Source organism: Phoxinus phoxinus (genome assembly GCF_949152265.1).
Source record: "Phoxinus phoxinus genome assembly, chromosome: 5".
NCBI classification, from domain to species: domain Eukaryota; kingdom Metazoa; phylum Chordata; class Actinopteri; order Cypriniformes; family Leuciscidae; genus Phoxinus; species Phoxinus phoxinus.
This window is the reverse complement of record NC_136880.1, coordinates 31521909-31535976: the sequence shown is the minus strand read 5'-3', so window position 1 is coordinate 31535976 and position 14068 is coordinate 31521909. Positions and strand designations below refer to the sequence as shown.

Here is a 14068-nt window from a genome sequence, read left to right as displayed (position 1 = left end):
CATGTTAATCTGGCTGAGGAATTTACTTTTAATGGCTGCAGTACTTGGTAAGTAACTAAAATTTTATCCTTACATGAGAAGATATATGAAAACCGATTTGTTTTCTTTTATATTTCCTGACAGAGTGCAATACACAAGATTCTGTTAATCAGCCAACAAGAGTTCAAACAGCTTCTGAACATGACGTGGTTACACTTCACTGCACTTACACACTGTTAGCCCAGACAAGTTGAATCTACTTTAAAAAATGGAGCACACTAGTTGCCCTTAAAAATTTAAGTAATGGTAACTATATGGTTTGTTTACACTCATGAGTTCACAATATTGTCAGTATTTAATTTTAGTTGCCAGCTCACCTTTTCACAGGCTGAGCATTACCTGCTGAATAAAAATTTAATTGTTTTTCATAGTTAGCGTACTCCAGGGCAGGGCGTAAATCAGTTCGAAAAAAGGACACAGAAGGCCTGAGGTTGGTAAGTTCATCCATCACCACACATCCTTCCAAATCGATCCTCACTCTAGATGGGTTTAGCTGAGGACTTTCTTGATCAACGCAGAGGATTCTCACTGGAGTCCTTGTCAGCTGCATCCTAACAGAGGAAGAAAATAGAAGAAAAAAATAGATAAATACATTGTCAGATGATTCTGTTGTCAAATACACTGCATTCACGCCATGTCGTATTACTGTAATTCCGAGATGACAAAATGTGACGTTGTACTCTGAGCCGTTCAATGTTCTTTGACTGAGAATTATTTATTTTAAAGGCAACACTATCCACGGCTAAATCGGCTGCAGTAGGGTGGTACACTGAAAGTAGGAGCTCTCGGAAAATTCCCAATTTACAGGTTGCAATTACGAGAACGGGAGCACTTTTATACAAGCTGGAATCTCATAATTATGGTAAATACAATATGGCGTGAATGCACCTATACATACCTGGTTTACTGTAAGAGATGGCCATTGATGTACCATCAGGCTGATGTCATTGACAACTTTTCTGTGTGGAGCAAACATTAAAGTTATAGTCTTTATAAGGGCACCTGACTTTATGGTTTACATGTAATTGTGCACTTTGCAGTATGTAGATGAATACACTAATCAGCCTCAGGACAGGTCTCAGTAAACCCACATGACTGCTAATCTGGAGTTTTGGTGTGAATGGCAGGGTAAGTTGAACATTGTGCATAAAGTTATTTAAATATACATTTCAGATGTAAACAAGGAAATTGTTCTGTTCATGTATAACTTACATGTTTGAGCGTGTAATGTTTAAATAGATGTGCTCTCTTTTCAAAGTTATCGAATCAATAGCCGTGGCGAAATAAAATGTGGTCGTTACATTTTTGTACTCACCACCATATTCGTGCCGCGATCCTCGCAGTGTTCGGTGCCGGCCGAACAATAGCTCCTCGAGTGAAAAAGAGACATTAGGAAGAAAAAAAATACGAAAAAAAACGTACTTTGAACTCGACGGTCAGAGGTTTAAGCGCAGCGATGTCCGTTGGCTGCACGTGAGTGAGAAATAGCTGAAAAACAAACAAACACTGATTTTCACTGCTCACGAATGGACACTTCGAGGAAAACAAAGAAACGATAAAAAGGTAAATGTTGGGAAAAATGTCCATAGAACTTGCTTAAACAAATGTTCCAACTTCTCATCAACAGCTCCTTGAATTCACACACACCACGACAAAATGGCGTTACTTGACTCGCAGCATCAAACCACTGTGTGGAAGGTGTGTTCAGGAAAAACTTCATAATTTGAGTCCATCTAACTTACATTTATTCACACATTCAAATTATGTCCACAAATTAGTAGAATCTACTTATATTTTATTGGTAATGCAATCAAACTTAAATATTTGAATTCAATTGTAATTAAATTCTTTATCAAATATAAAATCCGGGCTAACAGAGGTACCAGTGACCAATAGGCCTACGCTTATCTTAATTGGTATGCCAACATAAAACCAGTGGATTCCCAGTTTACATGCTCCATAAACTCTCATCTGGATCAAGCAGTGAAAAATAATGTGAGGAAAGGTTTCATGCAAATCTCAACAAATCCTCAAGCTCAGTTTCTCTGACAATCAAGGATGTGTGTGTGTCTGACTCCGCTGTGTACTACTGTGCTCTGAAGCCCACTGTGACTGAAACACATAAACATCCAGACAAGAACTAAGAGCTCTGCCTTTTTAACATGAGCACATTTTTTATGCCCTACTGTTATAGAATAAACCACTCCAGTGGGTGGAGCTGATTCACACTGTTGAGAGTGTGAGACAGTCAAACAGTTATTCAAATAGTATTTTTGCCATCGCTGTCTCTGTCTGAAGACATAATGTTTCTCTTTACCTGGATAATAATACAACTTTGCATGGGTAAGACATATTCTTTCAATCGATATATTTATTATAAAAAATATAAAGGCTTATATATTTAAATAGTTAAATTGCACAAATTGTATACATCTGTTTAATTATTTGATTAATTATAGGGTCATTTTCTTTTCAGGAAATACTTTTGGTGATACAATACAACCATTTACTTCAGAAAAACTCATTTTTATGGGTGAAAATGTGACTCTCTCCTGTAACTACAGTCTCACTAGTGGCACTAGTGTTACTCTCCAGTGGTATCGCCAGTATCTTGGAGCAAAACCAGAGTTCCTACTTCTTGTCACTGAATATTCAAGTAGCTCTGAGCCTGATCTTCGTCTGTATTCAAAAGCTACAAAAGAGATCAAACGTGTGGATCTGGAGATCTCTTATGCTGAAGTATCAGACTCTGCTGTGTATTGCAACCCAGTCTCACGGCAGTTCGTGATATGGTCACGTAATTTAATCTATTGATTCGTGGCACGGGCACGTTTATTTCGTTATTTTCGTAATTCCAGCACGTTTTTTAAAACTAATGTATTTCAATGGGAAGCATCTTTCGTGATCAAAGCACGATTATATCTCCCTATCGGGCTGCAGTAGAGAAGCTGTTTAATCAACATTTATTCACGAGATCTTATCATGGTTTATGTATTTATTTTAATTATATTATTTCGTTCTTATTGCCAGGGAAGCTGGATTGCTTTGCTGTTTATTGATATTTAAAAAAAAAAAAATTATTAGTAGGAAATCGCGCTGAAGAAGTCTCATTCCGAACACCTCGCGATATTTGGCATCAGTTCACGTGTGCCAGATGTTGGTAAGTAGTCGTAAATACGCTGTCCTAATAATGTTTGATATAATGTATTTTCTGTGTGTCGAAATTAATCAGATTAGCTCAAGTTCAGTCACTGCATTATATCTGTCATCTCAACGGAGGCTTTGCGTTTCATTGCTTTCTATGAAAATGGTTTCTATGGTGATTAAACACTGTCTGTCACGTGATGTGCTATACAGTAGGCCTAGAGTAGACCTTCAATCAGTTAATCATATTCATATCAGGTTTTTAAGTTGTACAATTAGTTCCAAAGTTGTATATGTAGTAGAAGCACAGTAAAAACAACACCATGCTTTTACCACAGTAACATTAGTTTTACTGTGATAAGTGTAGTAAAAAGACAGTAATCACACAACTTACCATGCTTTTACCACACTATTGGTAGTTTTAATGTGGTACTTATTGTAAATGCACAGTAACCACAACACTAACCATGCTTTTACCACAATAACATTAGTTTTACTGTGATAAGTGTAGTAAAAAGACAGTAATCACACAACTTACCATGCTTTTACCACACTATTGGTAGTTTTAATGTGGTACTTATTGTAAATGCACAGTAACCACAACACTAACCATGCTTTTACCTCAGTAACCTTAGTTTTACTGTGATGGGTATAAAAGGACAGCAATCACAAAACTTACCATGCTTTTACCTCAGTATTGGTCGTTTTAAAGTGATAATTGTTGTAAATTATGCATATTAACCACAACACCTACCATGCTTTTAATGCTTAATAATGTAACATCCAATATTTGGAAAATCAGTACTTTTTCCTTTAAATAATCCTATATATTATACATAATGATATTTTATTTTCTCTGTTTTCAGCTGAAAAGACCAAAAGGGCCTTTCGAACTCAGTCAGCCCATTATTGTTTGAGGACAAGTAAACGGAGGAGACGGACCGCTGCAAAGACAAATATTCGCAATGGTACGTATGTGTTGGTTTTAACCCTAAATCAAACATTTTATCAAGCATTTGTTGTTTCTTAAACCTGTTCTTACAAAACCCATAGCCCAATCAGTATGAACAGTCTCAAAGTCTTAATAATTCACAAGATTTAACAAGTTGTCAAATTCGTACGATACTAGTACATATTTGTATACTCGTACTTAATCCTGCAGCTTTTACTCCTAGTGCTCATTGGCTACTGCCTCAATTCCTGTACATATTTATCGCGATATTTGTAAATCAGTTGCGCCCCTTCTTGGATAGTAGTCTGATGTCCCACACACTGTCAGAAAGTTTATATTAATTGCATTGTGTATTCATTAAAATTATTACAAATTAGTCCCTGTCTGTTCATGTTCCAATGTCCAATGATACATGATGTCTCTCCACACCTCATAACCTACCTCTGTTTGCAAGAGTGGAAAAGCTAATCTGACTTGTCACATGACATCAGATACGCGATTATTTTGTCGTAATCAGATCAGTTACACTGGTGATAACTGTCCCGTTTGCATATAAATCATGTTATTTTTAAACGAGTTCATATGATTATTGCTTGCTATTAAAGACATACTTTTATTCATAGAAATGCCCACATATCAGTGAACGTATAACATAAAAATGCTTTTAACATTTAATTATGCAACACTCTTTACAGAAATATATCCCACAGTTATGGATAAACTCCCAACATCATCATCAAGTCCTGTGCTGGGCACATTGGGCAACAAGTGTCCTCCAACGTATTCGATCCGTGGCCAAGTTCTCCGCATCTTCCCCTGGGACACTGACATTGTTCAGGTCTTCGTGAAACATCTGTCTCCATGTCTTCCTTGGTCTTCCCTGTCTCCTGCATCCTCCTGGTGGTGTCCACTTCATCACTGTCTTTGGGTGGTGTTGTTTGGGCATGCGTCGGATGTGTCCAGCGAGGTGCACCCTTTGCTCTGTCACAGTTTCTGAAAGTCTTCATGTGAAGTCCCACTCCTCCTCAGGATCTCTTTGATATATGCAGAACCAATATTGAAAATAGTGATTTATCTTTTTTCCATATTGTTAAAGCATTTTGTTTTCTCTTTTCAGCTTCATAAACTGTACTTGATGTCTGCCTAATGCCTTCATCAAAGAAGTGTCAGTGCGCATCAGGTGTTTTGCTAAAGGACATATTCATTGCCATCCATTAGTTCTAGTCATGCAGTGACTTCATGATGCAATAGACACATGTATATTTCTGCAAGTGTATATAGCAGGTGTTTGTCCGAACAATTGAAGATAGTGAGAGTGTTCAGGAAAACCTTTAGAAAACAATCCATATTTATGGAAATCTTATTGGTGCTGAAAGAATATTACAGAAATGAGACACTTGACATAATGGACATTATTCTGAGTTTGTTACCTTTACATTTAGATGGACTTAATGTCTTACATTTAGCTTCATTAAACCTTTTATTACAGTGGTCACTATAGTAAATGTCCACCATAACTACATCTATGGTATCATCATTACATCACTACCTGATTAATGTAAATGTAATATACCCGTGAATGTATTTTATTGAAGCATTTTCTTACTGACGTTTATAATCATTAACTATTTTAAGTTGCCTTTCATTTAGTGACAATAAAAGTGATTAATGATCACAAGGATATAGAATTAAAGGTGAGAATGTAAAACGTTGTGCTTACGTTTTTGCCTATTTGTTCTTTAAAGCGAAGAAACAAATATATTTTCACATAACAAAGTTGAATCTCATCTCTTGGTTTGTAAAAATATAACTTCATCATAGCGATTTTTTTTAACGTTACTGTATATGTCCCTATAATAGATTGCCCCTGTATCTTATACCTGTTTTTTTTTATATAATTAACTTTTTATACTGTTGTGCAGTAGGTTTGGCACTACATTTGTCTTTAAACAGTTTGACATTAAATATTGGAATATGCTTTCAAAATTGTGTGCATTCATTGTGATTTTGTTACATTTATTTGAATATAATTGATATACCTTTGATATACTATACATACACTGTAAATGTTAGAAGCACTTTAGTATATGTAATTATCTTTAATTAAAATACTGCAAAACTACCCCTGCTGTAGGCCATTGCTTAGAAAAAAGTTTGTCTTTCAAATGTATTTATGAATTAGTCTAATCAAATAAAAACATTTGTGTCATTGATCATGTGATCTCGTTTTTGGATGGTAACCACACAAAGGAGTCTTTTGTTTTTAAATGTGAGTTTTATAATTTAATTAGAATTAATACATTACAGCCCAAATATTGTTTGGGTTTAAATATGAAATATTTAAGGTATCTATCCCTGTAGCCGGAACCAGAAGAGATCTGTCATCATTTACCATAAATGGGCAAGTAAGTGTGACGCATCTGTACAGCTGGATTGTTATTGGCTGTGACTTTATCGCAGAACTCGCTGTGATTGGACTATCGTTTAACCCATATAAAACGGCGCTTCATGTTACAAAGTATGTTTTGGTGTTATTATTGCGTTAGTTATACATAAAGTTAATGATAAAGTGTCTCTGTTTTGTGAGAAATTGCTCCTTTACTGAGATCCCCACCCTAACCCTAAGCATGGCTGCACATTTCAATGAACTACAGGACAATGTTTCCTGTTCCATTGATAGCATGACAGAGATATGTGGGTAATGTAGTTTAAAACGTTTAGTAATGAAACAATAAATGTTAAATACATAATATCTTTAATGGAAAACTGGATATCTAAATTTGTTCATTGTGCAAACTTTTATGACATATATGAGGGACAGGCTGAAATTTGATAATTTACTGTGAGCACTTTAAAAATAGCCTTTATACCAGCTTTCCGTATATGTCAGAAAACTGGGCCCAACATTATTTAGTAAACATAGCATAAGCAGTTGTCCTGCCGATTTTCTCTTTGATACACTAACCGGACTGTGAGTTACAGCCATTTGAAATGTGCAGTTTTTTGCTCTTCTGGGGGCCGCTGGGCCCTTGGGGGTGGAAGTGCAGTACAATCTACACAGATCTACACACACTATTACACAGGGATAATGCACCATTCAGTAAAACAAACAAAACAAAACATTGCCAACATTTCCTTTTCACCCCCTCTGATTGCTGCTTATATGCCTGACATCAGTAACGTCTATGCTTTCATTTTAAATGCAGTAGTAGATGTACTAGAATGATCAACATGGATCATCTTCAATTATGCTTGAAGTGTTTTTATCAAGATAGCCACTGCAGCCTCTTGTTATTCACATAGCTTCCCTTTATTTCACTGCAAACATTGCAGTTGCAGCTTATACATGCAAGTATGTGCAACTTTTGTTGCATTGTTTTGTTGCAACTTTTGTCCCAAATATCATTAACCAGATCTAAATGTGTATGTCCTAAGAAAAAGAATCATGGTAATTAATTATATGTAGTTGTTTTTAAATTATGAACTAAACTAAAGAAATAAGAAATTAAAATTTCTCAAATATTGTTTTTATTTACTGTACCAAACACCACTTTCAATAAACAATATTCACCATACTTTATTACACAACACTTTATTGGAGGACACAGCATAAAGTTGATAAAGTAGCATAAAGACAATGAGATTCAAGATAAATAAAAATGTGTCTTCAAAAATACATTAACATCATATTAATCCATTCACAGCTGCTGAGCCACAAAATGAGTGCCAGAGAATCATATTCAGTCACCTATGATACAGAAAACAGATTTGATATTGTGTTGGAAAATAATGATTCATTATCACTAAACTGGTTTCTTGCTCTTCCCTGTACATGTCTCGATCATGTTCATGTTCTTCTTCCTCGTCTAAACAGTTTGTTCAGGTGTACCCTACAGTACAACAGAAGAACAGAAGATGTGATCACTGATGTGGTGTAGCTTTTTCTCAACCAGAGGAAGAAGTCTCAACATCCCATTGTCAGGCGTTCTCCAGTCCTGGTCTGAAAGTAAAGCAAAAAACACAAACAATACAAATTAAGTTGTTTAATGGACAGTCAGGTCAGCTTATGGCTACGTTTACACGTGGATGGCTATTTTCATAAACGGACATTTCACCCCTCTTCGTTTTCAAAAATAACATCGTGCACACGAACCCGTGTATATGCCGTCCAGAGCATGCCAAACCTGTAGTTGGCAGTGTAACGAGAAGCTCAAGCCCACGTTAGCCAATCAGAATCCTGAAAATAGTCTCATATTGTGACGTAGCTGCCTAAAACTCAGTTTTTCTCAGTTTACATGCAAACGTGCAAACAAAGTTTTCCAAAATCTCTACTTTGGCCGGAGTTTTTAGAAATAATCGTTTTCTGTGATAAAAACTGGGTTTTCGTGTAAATGAGAGGCCAAACCGCAGGGAAATATCAGTGTCTTCACTTCGTGTAAACGGGGCCTATGTTCTGCGATATATTAAGCAGTGATGGGCTACTCTGGCCCTTAGCGTCCACTGTCCTGCAGATTTGGCTCCAACCTCAAACCCTCCTGCCTATTGTCTATAAGTAAAGCTGAAGACTTTCATATGTGCTCAATTAGGGTTGGAGGTAAACTGATTTATTTTTTTATTTTTATATATATAAATATATATGTATAAAATAAATCAATGTGTATATTATATAATGTACTGACTGCTGCTTTGTAAATTTAAATCAGGAACAGGCAACTCTGGCCCTTTTGCGTTCTCCTTTTTAAGGTTGAGATTGTATATATATATATATATGTATATATATATATATATATATATATATATATATATATATATATATATATATATATATAATATTTCAGCACATTATATAAGCTAAATACTGAACAAAAAATGTTTTACCCATATCAACAGCAACCTATTTTAAAATTTCTTTAAGAAAGGCATGGTCTCTTTTGCCTTTGCAAGTGATGCTTGATTTTTTTCAAGACAACATACTCTTCTGTCACTTGTTTCAAGAGCTTCCTGTAACCTGAACAATGTAAAATTGTCAACATCAAATTATGTACTACATATTACAGCATTGTTTCAATACAAGACATACCAATGGACTCGCGCACCTTTCTGTCTTCTTTGGGCACCAGATGTTCCTTCCTCACCCGAAACAAAGGACTTATTCGATTAGCTTGTGTTGATATAAGGACTGGTCTTCCTTCTCTGCTGTAAAACAAGAAAGTATCTACTTACTCGTGCAATTACTATTGTTCTTGAAACATAAATTAAGACAGTTATAATTTACCTTACGATTCAGGAGAGAGCATTTGATGAGTAAATACTGATTGAAATATTCTAGAAACTTTACCTGGGAAGGGCTGATCACGGCAAGATCCGCTGCGACTCACTAGTAGCTCTTGTGAGGGTTGGCTCTTAAAAGAGCTGTTGAGTTTGATGTTGTAGAGATCTAAAAAAAAGGACAAAGTAATCCTGCAATACAGAAAGGAAGGTAATTTTATTACATTACATGCAAGCAGTCAGTTATACAACTGTGGGATATATTTCTGTAAAGAGTGTTGCATAATTAAATGTTAAAAGCATTTTTATGTTATACGTTCACTGATATGTGGGCATTTCTATGAATAAAAGTATGTCTTTAATAGCAAGCAATAATCATATGAACTCGTTTAAAAATAACATGATTTATATGCAAACGGGACAGTTATCACCAGTGTAACTGATCTGATTACGACAAAATAATCGCGTATCTGATGTCATGTGACAAGTCAGATTAGCTTTTCTACTCTTGCAAACAGAGGTAGGTTATGAGGTGTGGAGAGACATCATGTATCATTGGACATTGGAACATGAACACAACAGACAGGGACTAATTTGTAATAATTTTAATGAATACACAATGCAATTAATATAAACTTTCTGACAGTGTGTGGGACATCAGACTACTATCCAAGAAGGGGCGCAACTGATTTACAAATATCGCGATAAATATGTACAGGAATTGAGGCAGTAGCCAATGAGCACTAGGAGTAAAAGCTGCAGGATTATGTACGAGTATACAAATATGTACTAGTATCGTACGAATTTGACAACTTGTTAAATCTTGTGAATTATTAAGACTTTGAGACTGTTCATACTGATTGGGCTATGGGTTTTGTAAGAACAGGTTTAAGAAACAACAAATGCTTGATAAAATGTTTGATTTAGGGTTAAAACCAACACATACGTACCATTGCGAATATTTGTCTTTGCAGCGGTCCGTCTCCTCCGTTTACTTGTCCTCAAACAATAATGGGCTGACTGAGTTCGAAAGGCCTTTTTGGTCTTTTCAGCTGAAAACAGAGAAAATAAAATATCATTATGTATAATATATAGGATTATTTAAAGGAAAAAGTACTGATTTTCCTTACAAATATTGGATGTTACATTATTAAGCATTAAAAGCATGGTAGGTGTTGTGGTTAATATGCATAATTTACAACAATTATCACTTTAAAACGACCAATACTGAGGTAAAAGCATGGTAAGTTTTGTGATTGCTGTCCTTTTATACCCATCACAGTAAAACTAAGGTTACTGAGGTAAAAGCATGGTTAGTGTTGTGGTTACTGTGCATTTACAATAAGTACCACATTAAAACTACCAATAGTGTGGTAAAAGCATGGTAAGTTGTGTGATTACTGTCTTTTTACTACACTTATCACAGTAAAACTAATGTTACTGTGGTAAAAGCATGGTTAGTGTTGTGGTTACTGTGCATTTACAATAAGTACCACATTAAAACTACCAATAGTGTGGTAAAAGCATGGTAAGTTGTGTGATTACTGTCTTTTTACTACACTTATCACAGTAAAACTGATGTTACTGTGGTAAAAGCATGGTGTTGTTTTTACTGTGCTTCTACTACATATACAACTTTGGAACTAATTGTACAACTTAAAAACCTGATATGAATATGATTAACTCAGGCATGAAAACAGGTCAGGGGTAAAAAAGGTGAGAAGGATGCGGCATATATAACCACCACCCCCCCCCCCCCCCAAAAAAAAAACAACAATAACAAAAAAACAACTTGTAATCTGCATTGGCATTGTAGTAGGCTACCAGTGTTTCTCACAGGATTTTTGGATCACTGTGATGAGTGGTCCTCTGCCACTCTAGGGGGGTTCGGGGGCATGCTCCCCCGTAAGAAAATTTTGTGCTTTTTAATGTGAAATTCATCAATCTGGTGCAAATTAAACAAAGAAAATTTCAAAACTCTTTTAGTTACAGTGTCTGTCTACATTACTACTACAATAATAGTTATAATATTAATCCCATGATAGTAATAGCCATATAGCCTATTGTAAAACAAATGCACTGAAAAATAAAGGAAACTTTCATAATTAGTTTTGTACTAATTTCTATACTTGAAAGAGTATATTTCTATACTTCACATTAAAGATGTGATTGGGCTAGCCCAGTGTCAATCAAGAAAAGAACCAATGGGCCGCTGATCTACGTATTTCATCGGGTCTCAGAGAAAAAAAAACTATTTACTACTACTATTTATCCCAAAAATGCCCCAAACCAGTCGTCTGTATGATAATCTGAAACAAGCACTGGTGAGCCGTTGTCCTGCTTCACTTCACAGATGCTGAGTGAAAGGAGAATTATAGAATGAAAGGATATTCATTTATATGACACTTTATTAATCAGGAGAACAGCTTGTTCAGCGCGTCATACGTCGTTTTTTCAGTTTCGGTTTTCAATCGATCAAGTTTTTTCACGTTCTCTCGATAAACCACCCCTTTCAATCCGATCGAAATAATTTGTAATAGAGCTGACACTTTGAGTTTTTAACGGGTTATGTTAAAGCCCTACTTGTTATGTTTTTATAAAATATCTATAGTGAATACATTATCATATCACCGTATTATTTACCGCCATGCAACTGCGAGCCACAAATTAAAGCTTGGCGAGCCGCATGAGGTTCGCGAGCCGCGCAATGAATACTTGTTCCTGCTCGCTCAGCGCTCACGGCGCCCGCGCCCACTCGCGATATTATCTCGCCCACTTCTATGTCAAAATAAAAAATAATGACATTGGCAACATCGCTGTCTGTATCTGACAGGACAGTTAACATTGTAAGCTAACTTACCTCAGGCTTGCTTTCCGACGTGCGGCTCTTTGTTCGGCAGTGTGTCCAGTTCTCAGACTCGCGGTGTAAAAGACTTTGAAAACATTTCTGCCCTAACGTTACTCTGACTCGTATTGGCTGTCATGTTTCGGCATTCGGAATGATGATTGTTTTTTAAAGCTTATAGTTTTGTAAAGTTTATGGTAACTTTATAGGGGATAAATGCTGGCCTCGACCTCGAACACCCCCCCCCCCCCTCCTCTCTAAAATATTTTCTCATCGGATCTGCACAAATCACGTAGGTGACCCTTTTAGGTTTTAAAACGGCGAATTTCGCCGAAAGGTGAGGAGTTTTCATGCCTGTTAACTGATTGAAGGTCTACTCTAGGCCTACTGTATAGCACATCACGTGACAGACAGTGTTTAATCACCATAGAAACCATTTTCATAGAAAGCAATGAAACGCAAAGCCTCCGTTGAGATGACAGATATAATGCAGTGACTGAACTTGAGCTAATCTGATTAATTTCGACACACAGAAAATACATTATATCAAACATTATTAGGACAGCGTATTTACGACTACTTACCAACATCTGGCACACGTGAACTGATGCCAAATATCGCGAGGTGTTCGGAATGAGACTTCTTCAGCGCGATTTCCTACTAATAATTTTTTTTTTTTTAAATATCAATAAACAGCAAAGCAATCCAGCTTCCCTGGCAATAAGAACGAAATAATATAATTAAAATAAATACATAAACCATGATAAGATCTCGTGAATAAATGTTGATTAAACAGCTTCTCTACTGCAGCCCGATAGGGAGATATAATCGTGCTTTGATCACGAAAGATGCTTCCCATTGAAATACATTAGTTTTAAAAAACGTGCTGGAATTACGAAAATAACGAAATAAACGTGCCCGTGCCACGAATCAATAGATTAAATTACGTGACCATATCACGAACTGCCGTGAGACTGGGTTGTGTATTACTGTGCTCTGAAGCCCACAGTGACAGGAAACACTAGAACACTGAACAAAAACCTGATTCGCAATATTGCATTTCTATTCCACAAAGGTGACCACTTTTACATGCTATAAAAAACTTAATGGTGGTTTCAACAATTGTTTAGATGAGCTTTTTCATTTAGTCCCATCAATCTACTAAGTAAGAGATAATGTATAGTCAACCATGTATAAATTAATATGTGGATATGCAGCCTGATCTCATGAAAATGTGTCTCTATAGCACACATTGTGTTTATCGTGCAATTTATACGCTAAAATGAATTTGTACGTGCATATGATACGCATTTTGTGCGTGCATTTAATACACACGCACCCCACACCACTAATCCTACACGCACCCCACACCACTACTAAACCTACCCCAACCATGCGTATCCTATGCACGTAAAAACTAATTTCCGCGTATAAATTGCACAATAAACACACTATGTGCTATAGAGACGCATTTAGTGTGACCAGGTTTTTACAGTTAAAGTTTGCATTGAATTTATTTTATAATCTGACCTGTATCTATGTCATCTTAAAGTCCACAACAACATACAGAACAACTGGATAGCCACAAGACAAACACTGCAAAAATATAATAGCAATATTCTTGCTGAAGTCATCTGAGGTCATTTAATTGCAAGATGATCAATAACTGTAATGTTTTTAGCCCAGATGACGATGAGAAAGAGTCCCAAAATAGTTCAAATAAACAAGCATTTATTAAACAAACAAACTCATGTAGTTCACTGGCAAGAATAAGGCAGCAAAACAGCAGATATGACAATATCCGATAATAAACTGAGGAA

At 36.0% G+C, this 14068-nt stretch overlaps 3 long non-coding RNA genes across 4 annotated transcripts; 1 reads left to right on the top strand and 2 right to left on the bottom strand.

Moving 5' to 3' along the window:
- Positions 1–239: 239 nt before the first annotated feature.
- LOC306998850 lies at positions 240–1401 on the bottom strand. Its single transcript, XR_013797685.1, has 3 exons — positions 1355–1401; positions 938–998; positions 240–590 (listed from the first exon to the last, which is right to left on the bottom strand). It is a non-coding gene; the product is annotated as an uncharacterized lncRNA (long non-coding RNA).
- A 1395-nt stretch (positions 1402–2796) lies between these two features.
- On the top strand, positions 2797–6013 carry LOC306999248. Its single transcript, XR_013797791.1, has 3 exons — positions 2797–3199; positions 4050–4151; positions 4831–6013. It is a non-coding gene; the product is annotated as an uncharacterized lncRNA (long non-coding RNA).
- Positions 6014–7680: 1667 nt separating this feature from the next.
- LOC306998244 lies at positions 7681–13229 on the bottom strand. 2 transcript variants are annotated; one of them, XR_013797533.1, is made up of 5 exons: positions 12833–13229; positions 10354–10455; positions 9474–9595; positions 9216–9331; positions 7681–8135 (listed from the first exon to the last, which is right to left on the bottom strand). It is a non-coding gene; the product is annotated as an uncharacterized lncRNA (long non-coding RNA). The 2 variants fall into 2 exon arrangements; XR_013797534.1 differs by having other exon boundaries at positions 9232–9331.
- Positions 13230–14068: the final 839 nt, after the last annotated feature.